At 46.5% G+C, this 12,569-nt stretch overlaps 1 protein-coding gene across 1 annotated transcript in view; it reads right to left on the bottom strand.

Annotated features, from left to right (window-relative positions):
* The window catches only part of nlgn1 (neuroligin 1), a 342,762-nt gene extending 331,352 nt beyond the window's left edge, over positions 1-11,410 (bottom strand). The window contains exon 1 of the mRNA XM_024421686.2: positions 11,013-11,410. The gene's annotated coding sequence lies outside the window, so the exon portion shown is untranslated. The remainder of the gene's footprint in view (positions 1-11,012) is intronic.
* Between the last annotated feature and the right edge of the window lie 1,159 nt (positions 11,411-12,569).

Genomic DNA, 12,569 nt, shown 5'->3' with positions numbered 1-12,569 from the left:
TTCTTTGAGTTTGTCGTGGGTGATTGTCCTTAGTGTCCTATGTGTACTCTCGGTTAGTTTGCACTAGATAGTCTGTTTCGGTTTTCGATTACGTTTATTGTTTTGTGTAGTGTTCGTGTTTCTTTGTTTGATTAAACATGAATCTCAATCGACACGCTGCAGTTTGGTCCGACTCTCCTTCATCACCACTAGAAAACCGTTACAGAATCACCCACCACCAACGGACCAAGCAGCGTGTTAACAGGCAGCAGCAGCAGGAGCAGCAGCAGCTGCAGTGGGAGAGGCTGCACCACCTGGAGAAATGGACATGGGAGGAAGAACTGGACGGTAAAGGACCCTGGGCTCAGCCTGGAGAATATCGCCGCCCCAAGGAAGAACTGGAGGCGGCGAAAGCTGAGAGGCGCAGATATGAGGAGGCAGCACGGCGTAGCGGATGGAAGCCTGAGAATCAGCCCCAAAAATGTCTTGGGGGGGGCTCAGGGAGAGTGTGGCAGAGTCAGGAGTCAGACCTGAGCCAACTCTCCCTGTTTATCGTGAGGAGCCGAGGAGGAGACCAGAGCCGGTGTTGGAGGTGAGCGAAACAGAGACTGTGAAGGAGTTAATGGGGAAATTGGAGGAGAGAGAAATGAGGGAGTTGCTGTGTTGGTGCTTTTTGCATGGAATTCGCCCGACGGAACGTGTTGGGGATTTGATGGCACCTGGGTTAGCGCTCCATACTCGTCCTGAGGTGCGTGTTAGTCGGCTGGTGAAGTTGGTGCCAGCCTCACGCACCAGGCCTCCTGTGCACATCCCTAGCCTTGCACGTCCTGTGCCAACACTGCTCTCAAGATCTCCAGTACGCCTTCACGGTCTAGCCCATCCTGTGCCACCTCCACACTCCAGTCCTCCGGTAGCAGCTCCCCGCACCAGGCTTCCTGTGCGTGTCCTCGATCCAGTACCACCAGTTCCAGCACCACGCACCAGGCCTTCAGTGTGCCTCGCCTGTTCAGCGCAGCCAGAGCCTTCCTCCTCTACAGCGCTGCTGGAGCCTCCCGCCTGTTTAGCGCAGCCAGAGCCTTTCTCCTCTCCTGCGCTGCCGGAGTCTCCCGCCTGTTCAGCGCAGCCAGAGCTGCCAGTCCGCATGGAGCAGCCAGAGCTGTCAGTCTACATGGAGCAGCCAGAGCTGTCAGTCTACATGGAGCAGCCAGAGCTGTCAGTCTACATGGAGCAGCCAGAGCTGTCAGTCTGCATGGAGCAGCCAGAGCTGTCAGTCTGCATGGAGCAGCCAGCGCTGTCAGTCTGCATGGAGCAGCCAGTCTGCAAGGAGCAGCCAGAGCTGTCAGTCTGCATGGAGCAGCCAGAGCTGCCAGTCGGCATGGAGCTGTCAGTCTGCATGGAGCAGCCAGAGCTGTCAGTCTGCATGGAGCAGCCAGAGCTGCCAGTCTACATGAAGCAGCCAGTCTACATGGAGCAGTCAGAGCTGTCAGTCTGCAAGGAGCAGCCAGAGCTGTCAGTCTACATGAAGCAGCCAGAGCTGTCAGTCTGCAAGGAGCTGCCAGTCTGCAAGGAGCTGCCAGTCTGCAAGGAGCTGCCAGTCTGCAAGGAGATGTCAGTCTGCAAGGAGCCGTCAGTCTGCCCAGCGCCGCCAGTCTGCCCAGCGCCGCCAGTGCCGCCAGTCTGCCCAGCGCCGCCAGTGCCGCCAGTCTGCCCAGCGCCGCCAGTGCTCCCAGTCTGCCCAGCACCGCCAGTCTGCCCAGCGTCGCCGGTCTGCCCAGCGCCGCCGGTCTGCCCAGCGCCGCCGGTCTGCCCAGCGCCGCCAGTCTGCCCAGCGCCGCCGGTCTGCCCAGCGCCGCCAGGCTGCCCAGCGCCGCCAGATCTGCCAGTCAGCCAGACTCTTCCAGATCTGCCAGTCAACCAGACTCTTCCAGATCTGCCAGTCAACCAGACTCTTCCAGATCTGCCAGTCAACCAGACTCTTCCAGATCTGCCAGTCAACCAAACTCTTCCAGATCTGCCAGTCAACCAGACTCTACCAGATCTGCCAGTCAACCAGACTCTTCCAGATCTGCCAGTCAACCAGACCTTCCAGATCTGCCAGTCAATCAGACTCTTCCAGATCCGCCAGTCAGCCCTTCCAGATCTGCCAGTCAACTCCAGACTCTTCCAGATCCGCCAGTCAGCTGGGATCTGCCAGAACTGCCAGTCGACCAGGATCCGCCAGTCGACCAGGATCCGCCAGTCGACCAGGATCCGCCAGTCGACCAGGATCCGCCAGTCGGCCAGGATCCGCCAGTCGGCCAGGATCCGCCAGTCGGCCAGGATCCGCCAGAACTGCCAGTCGGCCAGGATCCGCCAGTCTGCCAGGATCCGCCAGTCTGCCAGGATCCGCCAGAACTGCCAGTCGGCCAGGATCTGCCAGTCGTCCAGGATCTGCCAGTCAGCCAGGATCCGCCAGTCTGCCAGGAGCAGTTAGATCCGCCATTCAGCCAGGATCCGCCAGTCTGCCAGGATCCGCCAGTCTGCCAGGATCCGCCAGTCAGCCAGGATCCGCCAGTCGGCCAGGATCTGCCAGTCGGCCAGGATCCGCCAGTCGGCCAGGATCCGCCAGTCGGCCAGGATCCGCCAGAACTGCCAGTCGGCCAGGATCCGCCAGAACTGCCAGTCTGCCAGGATCCGCCAGTCTGCCAGGATCCGCCAGTCTGCCAGGATCCGCCAGTCTGCCAGGATCCGCCAGAACTGCCAGTCTGCCAGGATCTGCCAGGATCCGCCAGTCTGCCAGGATCCGCCAGTCTGCCAGGATCTGCCAGAACTGCCAGTCGGCCAGGATCTGCCAGTCGTCCAGGATCTGCCAGTCGTCCAGGATCTGCCAGTCAGCCAGGATCCGCCAGTCTGCCAGGAGCAGTTAGATCCGCCAGTCAGCCAGGATCCGCCAGTCAGCCAGGATCCGCCAGTCAGCCAGGATCCGCCAGTCTGCCAGGATCCACCAGTCTGCCAGGATCCGCCAGAAGTGCCAGTCAGCCAGGATCTGCCGGAACCACCAGCCAGCCAGGATCTGGTAGATCCATCAACCTGCCTGAGCTTCCTCTCACTCCTGAGCTTCCTCTCACTCCTGAGCTTCCCCTCACTCCAGAGCTTCCCCTCGGTCCAGAGCTTCCCCTCGGTCCAGAGCTTCCCCTCGGTCCCGAGCTTCCCCTCGGTCCCGAGCTTCCCCTCGGTCCCGAGCTACCTCAGTCCAGTGGGGCCCGTTGTTAGGTTTCCTAGGCCAAGGTTAGCGGCGAGGGTCGCCACTCAAGGGACACTAAGGAGGTGGACTAAGACAATTATGGAGTGGGGTCCACGTCCAGCGCCAGAGCCACCACCGCGGACAGATGCCCACCCAGACCCTCCCCTACAGGTTTAGGTTGTGCGTTCGGGAGTCCGCACCTTAGGGGGGGGGGGTTCTGTCACGCCCTGGTCAAAGTATTTTGTGTTTTCTTTATGTATTTGGTCAGGCCAGGGTGGGGCATGGGGTTTTTGTAATTGTGGTGTGTTTGTCTTGGGGTTTTGGTGGTGGTATTGGGATTGTAGCTTAGTGGGTTATCTAGCAAAGTCTATGGCTGTCTGGAGTGGTTCTCAATCAGAGGCAGGTGCTTATCGTTGTCTCTGATTGGGAACCATATTTAGGCAGTCATATTCTTTGAGTTTGTCGTGGGTGATTGTCCTTAGTGTCCTATGTGTACTCTCGGTTAGTTTGCACTAGATAGGCGGTTTCGGTTTTCGATTACGTTTATTGTTTTGTGTAGTGTTCGTGTTTCTTTGTTTGATTAAACATGAATCTCAATCGACACGCTGCAGTTTGGTCCGACTCTCCTTCATCACCACTAGAAAACCGTTACACCATTAATCTGCAATCCTGTTTTTTTTTACACACAGACCGGCCCTTTTATCGAGAACACGGATGATGTGGTAATTTTGTCTGTAAAACCAAAAGTGAAGCAGGGCCGAGCAGTTTAGGAGGGGCACACTAAAAAACCCAAAACCAACAAAGTAGTTGTTTGGTAATATGTACTCTATAATTAACTATATGGCGAAATCTCTCCCCCTCCGTCTTCACTGTTTGTGTTTTTTTTTATGCAATAGTGCATTGATTTCAAGCTCTTAATTAAGTTTGTCCAAAGAAGTTTAGAGGGCTGTGTGAGGGTTGAGAGTGAAAAATTGCGTATTAGGGCCACTCAGCTCATTGCTGATTCACTCTAATACCAGGCTGAATGGAGGTCAGCCAGATAAAGACTGCAGAATGCATCAAATGACGTACAAAGGTCACGATCTTCACCTGCAAGTCAAACGGAAGCATTTGACTATTCAAAAAGGAAATGCATTTCTTTAAATCTACTCTTAAAAAGTTTCAAATATAACAGATGGGGCTTGAGAATAAAAGCATTACGCAAAGTGGTCAGTGTTAGTCAAAGTGCTCTAGCTGACAAGAATTATTTAATTGTCTGATCAACCTTCATATCCATCATTTCACTTGCATATTCATATCAGCTCTCCCCAGAGATAACCTTGGAGAACCCTCTTACTCCTAAGAGGCCCAGTGCTTATGAGAACAGAAGACGCGGTGGAGAGGCAGCGGTGGCTCTACCCAAGGTTCTCATTTGAGTTCAAAGTGAGGCAGTAAGTAGATCACATAGCTAGGTGAAAGTGGTCTCATCCTCACTGCAGTGATAACACATGTCCCAGCACTTCTCCTATAACCAGTGGCTATTCCACTCCTCCCTCCCTCCACTGCTCTGCTCTGCTCTGCTCCCCACACTGACCAACAAAGGCCTGGGAGAACATGATCCTCATATCTATCAGGCCCCTGGCCTACTTTTCCTGGAAGGAAGGGTCATGATCTGTTCAACAAGGTTCACACAACATTTTCAGGTCTTGAATGTTTGCAACAATAACAACCCGAGACGAACGAGGGGGAGACATGAGTGAGTGTGGCATGTTTTAAAGTATTTCTAGGCTTAAAAAGCAAGAGGAAGCCGTATCAATGTACAAACCCCGCCCTCTCTCTCTCTGGGTGTCCCACAGAGCCATCGGTAGAGGACAAGGCTTCCCTAAAACACATGGAAGTACTGATTTGTTAAATTTTTCACAGAGCAATTTAATAAAAGATTTAACTGCTGCTTACTTTGCCAGGGAGAGCGGAGGGCCGCAGGAGCATTGGGCTGAAACTAGAGTCAAACATCCACTTCTGTAAATGGAGAAGGGAAGGAGTGGTGGAGAATAGAAGGTAATGTACAACTACTTCAGTACAGGTCATTCAGATGAATGCAGTGAGTGCAGGCCATTTACTCAGGATGGAGAGAGAGAATAAACAATTAGAATAATTACATTACCAACTCTCCTTAACACTAGTGAGAAAGAACCCTGAGCTTCTGGGGTAAGCTTGTTAGTGACATCTTCAGCAAAGAAAAATATAACTAATATAACAGAATGTCATTACCTGTAAAGGGCAGCCTTAGAAAAAGGGATTCCTAAGGGGTTCTTCGGCTGTCCCCATATGAGAACCCTTTTTGGTTTCAGGTAGAACACTTTTTGGATTCCATGTAGAACCCACTATGGAAAGGGTTCTACATGGAACCAAAAACGGTTCTCCAAAGGGTTCTCATATGGGGATAGCCGAAGAACCCTTTTATGTCTAGATAGCACCTTTTTTTCTAAGAGTGTAGCCTGTATACTGAATGGTATTTGGAAAGGCATTCCTTAGGCAATGTAAAACTAGTACTGTTTACACTCGTGAGCACTGTAGATAGCTAGCAGTTTCTATTCTATCCATCTCATGAGGATGTTCTGGCTCAGTCAGTGTCCGTGGCTGTGTTTTAGCCATGAGCGCCTGCCTGTAGTGCAATATGTTGCCATCTATAACCTTGGCAGTGGCCCTGTGAGAAAGATCTATAGCCAATAGACAGGTGATCCATATAGTGTATTACTGCGGCGGTCAGTCGTTTAATCTGGTGAAGTGGGCAGTGCTGCTGTTAGGAGCAGGGCTGGTGGATGGACCCATTGTGTGGGTCAAGGCGGATAGTCACGGTCCTCATCATCGTGCTGCACACGGTGACAACGTACGCAGCCAAACAGGTGGGGACATAGGGACATGTAGTATCCTGTACGGACAGCTGAGAAGACACTAGTTTGGCCCCAGCCACGCTCGGGCGTCAACATCAGCTAAGCAGAACATATAAATCATACAGACAATGTGGAGCCTTTTTCTCTGAATAACACTCAACCAACCACCCAACTAGTAGCTCCATCGTTCCAGTACATAAGGACACAAGCGCGAACACACAGACACACACACACACCTCTGCATTAGCTGTGGAGAGCCACAGTAGGGGTCCGGGCGATCTTTGAACAGAACATCTCAATAATATATTCATGATGTCATTAAATTAATCAAGCTAAAGCCAACCCCAATTGATTGTTGGCAAACAACAGTTGACCTCCACTTCTCTTCCACAAGACCTGGACGATTACACTTAAGCACTGTACAGGCAGAGGCCCCCTGCTCCTAACGAAGCAGTCATTTTCATAAGTGAAAAAGATGCTATCTTCTCCGGTGTGGGAGGAAATATCCTCTGCATTTGAATGCAAATCTGCATCTGAGCTTCTGTGCTTTATTGGCAGTAATAACTCAGACTGCAGATGTACAAACGTTTTGATGATAATTGACTCCAGTCTTCTGTATCCCCCAGGGGATATGAGTCGGATGATCAATGTGGGGAACACTTGCCACTTTATACCCTCACTTCATGATTACTTTCCCTCAGATCTTATTTCATTATGTCCTCTGTGTGTGCAAACAACGCTGCAAGTCAAAACCACAGACTAAAATGAATAACTACAGCCCATGAATTAGTAGGAAGCACAATTTAATAAATTTACTTTTTTTTAAATCTTGCCTTGAGCTCCACATTCAATACTTGAATGCTTTGTTGCTTGTAATTTTCCAAGCCATGTTTAGAATCCCATTATGCTATCGAGACAGATCCTGGAAATGTTGCATAATGATACAACGCTGAAGTATTTAAGTACTGGTGAGGATTCAAAATGTAAAGATAAAGTTTAAACTGCCTGGTTTCATGAACCAGAAAAATATCCAGAAAAATAGGAAAGTAATGGAAAGTAATAATGTCAGTACTGGGAGCATGAAAAAGATCAATATGACTTTTAAGGCGTCTGATTCCCCAGTAATGACTAGGTAGGTTATATTGGTTTACGAATACAAAAAAAAGATTAACTGTAGAAAAGAAGATATCAGCAAATGCAGTCCTACTTCACCCAAATACATACAGAACTGTTAGCTGAGCTCATTAGTGTCATACTCACCAAAGATACTAAATGAAGTCGTTCCCCATATTCACTTGATGTGTGACTTCCCTAATGGGGAATATTCAAATTTGACTAATGCTGTCTTATCAATTTGCTCAATGAACCCAATGAGTCTGAGTCTGACCATCACCAGAGCTGTGCTACGTAACATGGCTTTGCCCTCTGCCATCCGTCAGCTCTGTGACTCTGTGTACATCCCAAATGGCACCCTATTCCCTGCATTGCACTACTTTTTACCAGAGCCATATGGGTCCTGGTCAAACGTAGTGTACTATATAGGGAATAGAGTGCCATTTGGGACGCATTCCATGTCTCATCCCCCTGTTCCCTCTGACAGAGGGCCTTAACATTAGCTGTGACTGCACAGCTAATTGCCGTGTTTCAAGCCTGTGTGACCGAGGTAGAGGAGCTGTGCTCATATTGACGTGACCGGGCGGTCAAAAGCTAAAGGTGACTATAAACAGTCTCCTGGCGACAGGGCCAAACAGGGAGATAGCCACGGCGCTAGCAGGGTCAAACACATTGTACCTAGATCCCAAATGAATGAGATTTCACTGCAGAACAGACCTATTTAAGTGACCTATTCTTCCCAAAAATTATATCCATATTTTCTGTTCACAAAGTCAGAAAATGGAGATGACTAGGACAATGAACATGAGCTACAAAAATAAACCTGTAAAAAAAAAAAAAACGTATCTTGTTGACACTAGACATGGTTCATGTCTGTGGAGGCCTCAAAACACGTGTGAACCAGGTTTAGAAAGTCAAAGTAGTCATGAGGTGGCTAGTCAGCCATGTTGAAAGAATGGGGAACACTCAGCTTACATATCAGTCTAACTCAATGGAGAAAAGAGAAAACATTGTTTCCAATACACACTGTGGAGTGGATTCACGAACAATGGACATACAGTACATGTATGTCAAGGAGACAACATTCAGGTTTTAAGTATTGAAAGAAAGGATACTCCAGCGATAAAGTGACCCTGAGAGACGTGAGTAAATAAAGCAGCGTCTTAGTTAACGTTTTGTGTTTCTGTGCTTGTTATATGATTTGTTGTTGAGCGTGAGGCAGAGTGAGGCAGTGACCCTTCATAGAGAAAACATGCTGTTATTTAGATTAGCTGTCTACAGTACCCTCCTGTGCCTATGGCAACCAGTAAACAGTCAGGACAGACCAACAGCATGACTCAGGTTCCAGCACAACATGAAGCATAACATGTAATGTAATTACAACATGGCACTGATGGCAGTTTAACATAGAAAGTATTACAAACGTGATACATTACCTTCAGCCCATTAGCCAAGCAGGCTCTCATGTACAACCTGAAATACATGTTTGTACCAGCAACCCACTTTCATCAACCCTCACCATGTCCTTCAACCAAACAAAAGTCAAATAACCCAACTGTATTCAATATTGGTTTATCTAAAATCCCTGGTTTGTGTAACAGAACAATTCAATCTTCTAAATGACACTCACTTCATTTTACAATGAAAACTTGACTAAGAATTGGAGCCCATCAAGTAAACTCATAGCTCTGTAGCTATTCAGTGGTGAATATTTCTTCACTCTTTTACTTCTTCCACTGTAGTACTCAACAGGATGTTGAGAACTCTCGCTCGCTCACTCTCTCTATTTCTCTGAATATCTTTTTAAATGGTTGTCTATCTCCCTTCCCCCCTCTCCTTATGCAGTAGACATTCAAACTGAATCAACTCATCTCTGTTGGCAGTCTACAGTATGTAACCCTGGATTCAGTAATAATGAACAATGACATCAACAGTGGCCAGACAGCATGACCCTTGGAATTATTGTTTAAAATACAAATTAAAAGTGTAGTGTGGAAGCACAGCTGTTCACTTTCTAAATATTCATATGATGGACATGGAGCTGGCCAGCAGTAAAATACAAAGAGAATTGTATTGTGGTTGTTGTCAAAGCTGTCTGGCTTGCATCTCTACAAAGAGGAACACAGGGTCACCAACAGACCACCAAACCATGATACCTGTAACTCAGACACCCAATAGAGCCTGTGCATTGCTTCCCGAATCCAGATAAATTAAATATAACTTCTTAATTTCATAGTGAGTTTAGTTCTCAATGAATCAGTATTGACCTTATCAGTACATCAGCTGTGAGCAGGCCTTGATAAAATATATCCAGGTCTGCTACATGAAATTATGCAAAGAGTCTATAATGCACAACTGTGTAATCCACAGAATTTAGATGAAGGCCTAGAATGCACATTACTGTACACTCTGTGCATTCACTGAGGTCAGTGTTTTACATCACCATTCATCCAAACATAAATCATGATAAAGATACATTAGTCCATCACCATACCACAATGAATAATTCAACAATATCTCGCTATGATACCCCAATTACACTAGACCTGTCAATGGCCTATCAGGATTGATGGCGTTGTGTGTAAATTAATATCTGACCTGTACTGCCATCTACAGGCAAACAGTCCTGAGGGTAACAACCACTGAGTTTGGCAGTGCCACTAATTGAGTGAATTTAAAAACCCTATCTCAAGCTATCCTTTATGATCACAATCACTGTTATCAGGAGATAAGCAAGCAATTTGATGGCCTCAGGCCTACATAGTGTTATCACTACTATCCACTGTACAGAGACTGGAGCTTTGTGATTTATGCTATCCTTTTCAGCTATCAACTATACTGTAGTTGTATGAGACAGGGAATATCTCAAATGCTTTGAATATGAAGGTGTCATACAATCATGAATCTCATGTTGTGAGTATCCAATAAGTGCCTCAACCCCGACCAGTATGTGTGGCAATGGTTGATGGGGTTGGTTGTGGTACTGATTTACTGTGTCAAATTGGACTCAAGCTAGTGTTTCATTTAAAGAGAGAGAGAGATGAGGCAATTGATGCCGTACTGCCTGGTGGCTGGTGCCTCTGCGCACAGTGCTGGTGATTTCAACTGAAAAGCCAGGCTGGAGAAATGGCTCCTGTCGAACAAGAACTACACGCATGGCCCGCAAACTGTCTTAATCAGCACCATGAACAGCGACGCAGTGCTTTCTAAAGAGGAGACTAGAGCTGGCCTGGCCCCAATGATGGAATATGTGAGGGAAATCGTAAAACATTGGGGAAGTTAGCAAAGCTGCTTACTTCTTATTTTCTCAATTGTTAATTCAATGAAAATTAATAAAAGCTCTGATATTACAAAATGTCGCACCAGATTTTGCAATGGAGATCGAATACTGTTATTTTCAGACTTGTTTTATTTATTTGTAAGCCACATTCTCTGTCTTGAGAGCTAGTTTATTAATTCGATGATCATGTAGTGGAGGAAAAATGTGACTTTCTAAATAAGAATATATAAGAATATTTAATCACTTTGTTGACGTAGTAATAATTATCTCACTTGGAATTATCGACCTCCGTGTAATATAGCCTAATACACACTCACTCAGTTACTCATCATCTTTCTCGCGCGCGCACACACACACTAATCAATCAGAAACTGCAACTTTGTTTCGTCTTGATAGTTTTCCTCAAGAGGCATGAATCCTTAGTTGCATTATGCAAATAGAATAAGGATGGAGACTGGCCTTAAAAACATAGGCCTAATAAATCACATGATCTAAGATAAATCATTAAATAATGTAAAATATGCTGATAGCTTATAAGACATACCTGAGTTATGGGAGAATCTCTATTTTGCTCGTCGAATCGGAGCAATCCTTGAAGGAGTTTTCCCAGTTAATACACAGTTAATGATGGTTGACTGTTGCGATGACTGAAGCAACGGGAGTGGCAACGGTTTTTCAACTGCACCCGGTTTCTACCGTCAATACTCCCAAAAAGCTTATCAACAGTCAGTTTAGCATTTTTTCTCAGAATGTCTTGAACCAGCTACATTTGGTGCAACCGTTATACCTTCCCTAAGTTTGAAGGTAAAACAGTCGACTCCCGCTCCTGCGCCAGTTGCTGTGTGTTTGACAGTGAACGGAATAACAAGCAGAATAGAGTCCGATGAAGAAACCAAGTCAGCTCTGACGTTTCAATGAGAACGCCGCCGACATGGTTATTAAACTGTATGTTGATAGACTTAGTCCAGACAAATTACCCAACTCTTATAATCACCAATGTTGATATGAAAAGATGAGCAGTTAACCGCACAAATCTTAACGAGGCGGTGCATCTCCGCTGCCATAACAAAAGTGATGTGAGATTCTGCAGAAAGCAGCGCGAACGTGCTATGTTTAATCAGGTCTTAACACAGGTTAAATCTCAAATGTACGGGGAAACTGCTACGTTTATTTGAGCTTGCTCTATTAGAATACATTCATAGAGATTCCCAATGTACACCCATTCATGTTGACCATTGTCTTTGAATGTCTCTGCAATATTCTGAAGAATAAAACAAGAATATAATTAACATGATTTGGCACATGTTTGAACCTTTAGAACCCAGTTTTTGAGCCGCTGAATTACTTAGCCTTGTTTTCACATAGGACTAGGATTCCCCAGGGTATTTCCTTCCCCCTGGGGGTTTGAAGTTCCTGAGTGTAGGATGATATTCTGTTTAAAACCTAATCTAATCCTATCAAGAAATTTAAGAGGAGATGGAATCAAATGTTCAACAGGCAATCTTGTAAATACTTTTTGAAGCAGGAAAATGCATGATTATTTTCTCAGGAGCTTAACAGTTTGACACTGTAATGATCTTCTTATAAAATGAAAAGACCAGCCTCATTGAGGAAATACAATTAGTTTACAAATCTCAATCTCAAGATGTGAACTCTTATACCTGTGTAATCGAGACATTGCTCGTTCTGATATGTCTTAATTTATTCATTTGTATTTTTTGAATGTGTGTGTATTGCGGATACCATACCCAGCAGAGATATATCTTTATCCTCATTATATGGTTCCTTCTAAAGCAGGGGTATTCAACCCGGGCCCGCGGCCCCCTAGGGATCCACGGAGGTACTGCAGGGGCTGGAAACGGCAGATTCTTTATGGAATATCTGCATAGGCATACAGAGGCCCATTATCGGCAACCATTCACTCCTGTGTTCCAATGTTACGTTGTGTCAGCTAATCCAAGTTTATAATTTTAAAAGGCTAATTGATCATTAGAAAACCCTTTTGCAATTATGTTAGCAAAGCTGAAAACTGTTGTGCTAATTAAAGAAGCAATAAAACTGTCCATCTTTGGACTAGTTGAGTATCTGGAGCATCAGCATT

Source organism: Oncorhynchus tshawytscha, linkage group LG05 (assembly GCF_018296145.1).
Source record: "Oncorhynchus tshawytscha isolate Ot180627B linkage group LG05, Otsh_v2.0, whole genome shotgun sequence".
NCBI classification, from domain to species: Eukaryota; Metazoa; Chordata; class Actinopteri; order Salmoniformes; family Salmonidae; genus Oncorhynchus; species Oncorhynchus tshawytscha.
The sequence above is the reverse complement of the archived record's forward strand: the minus strand, read 5'-3'. Positions and strand labels throughout refer to the sequence as shown.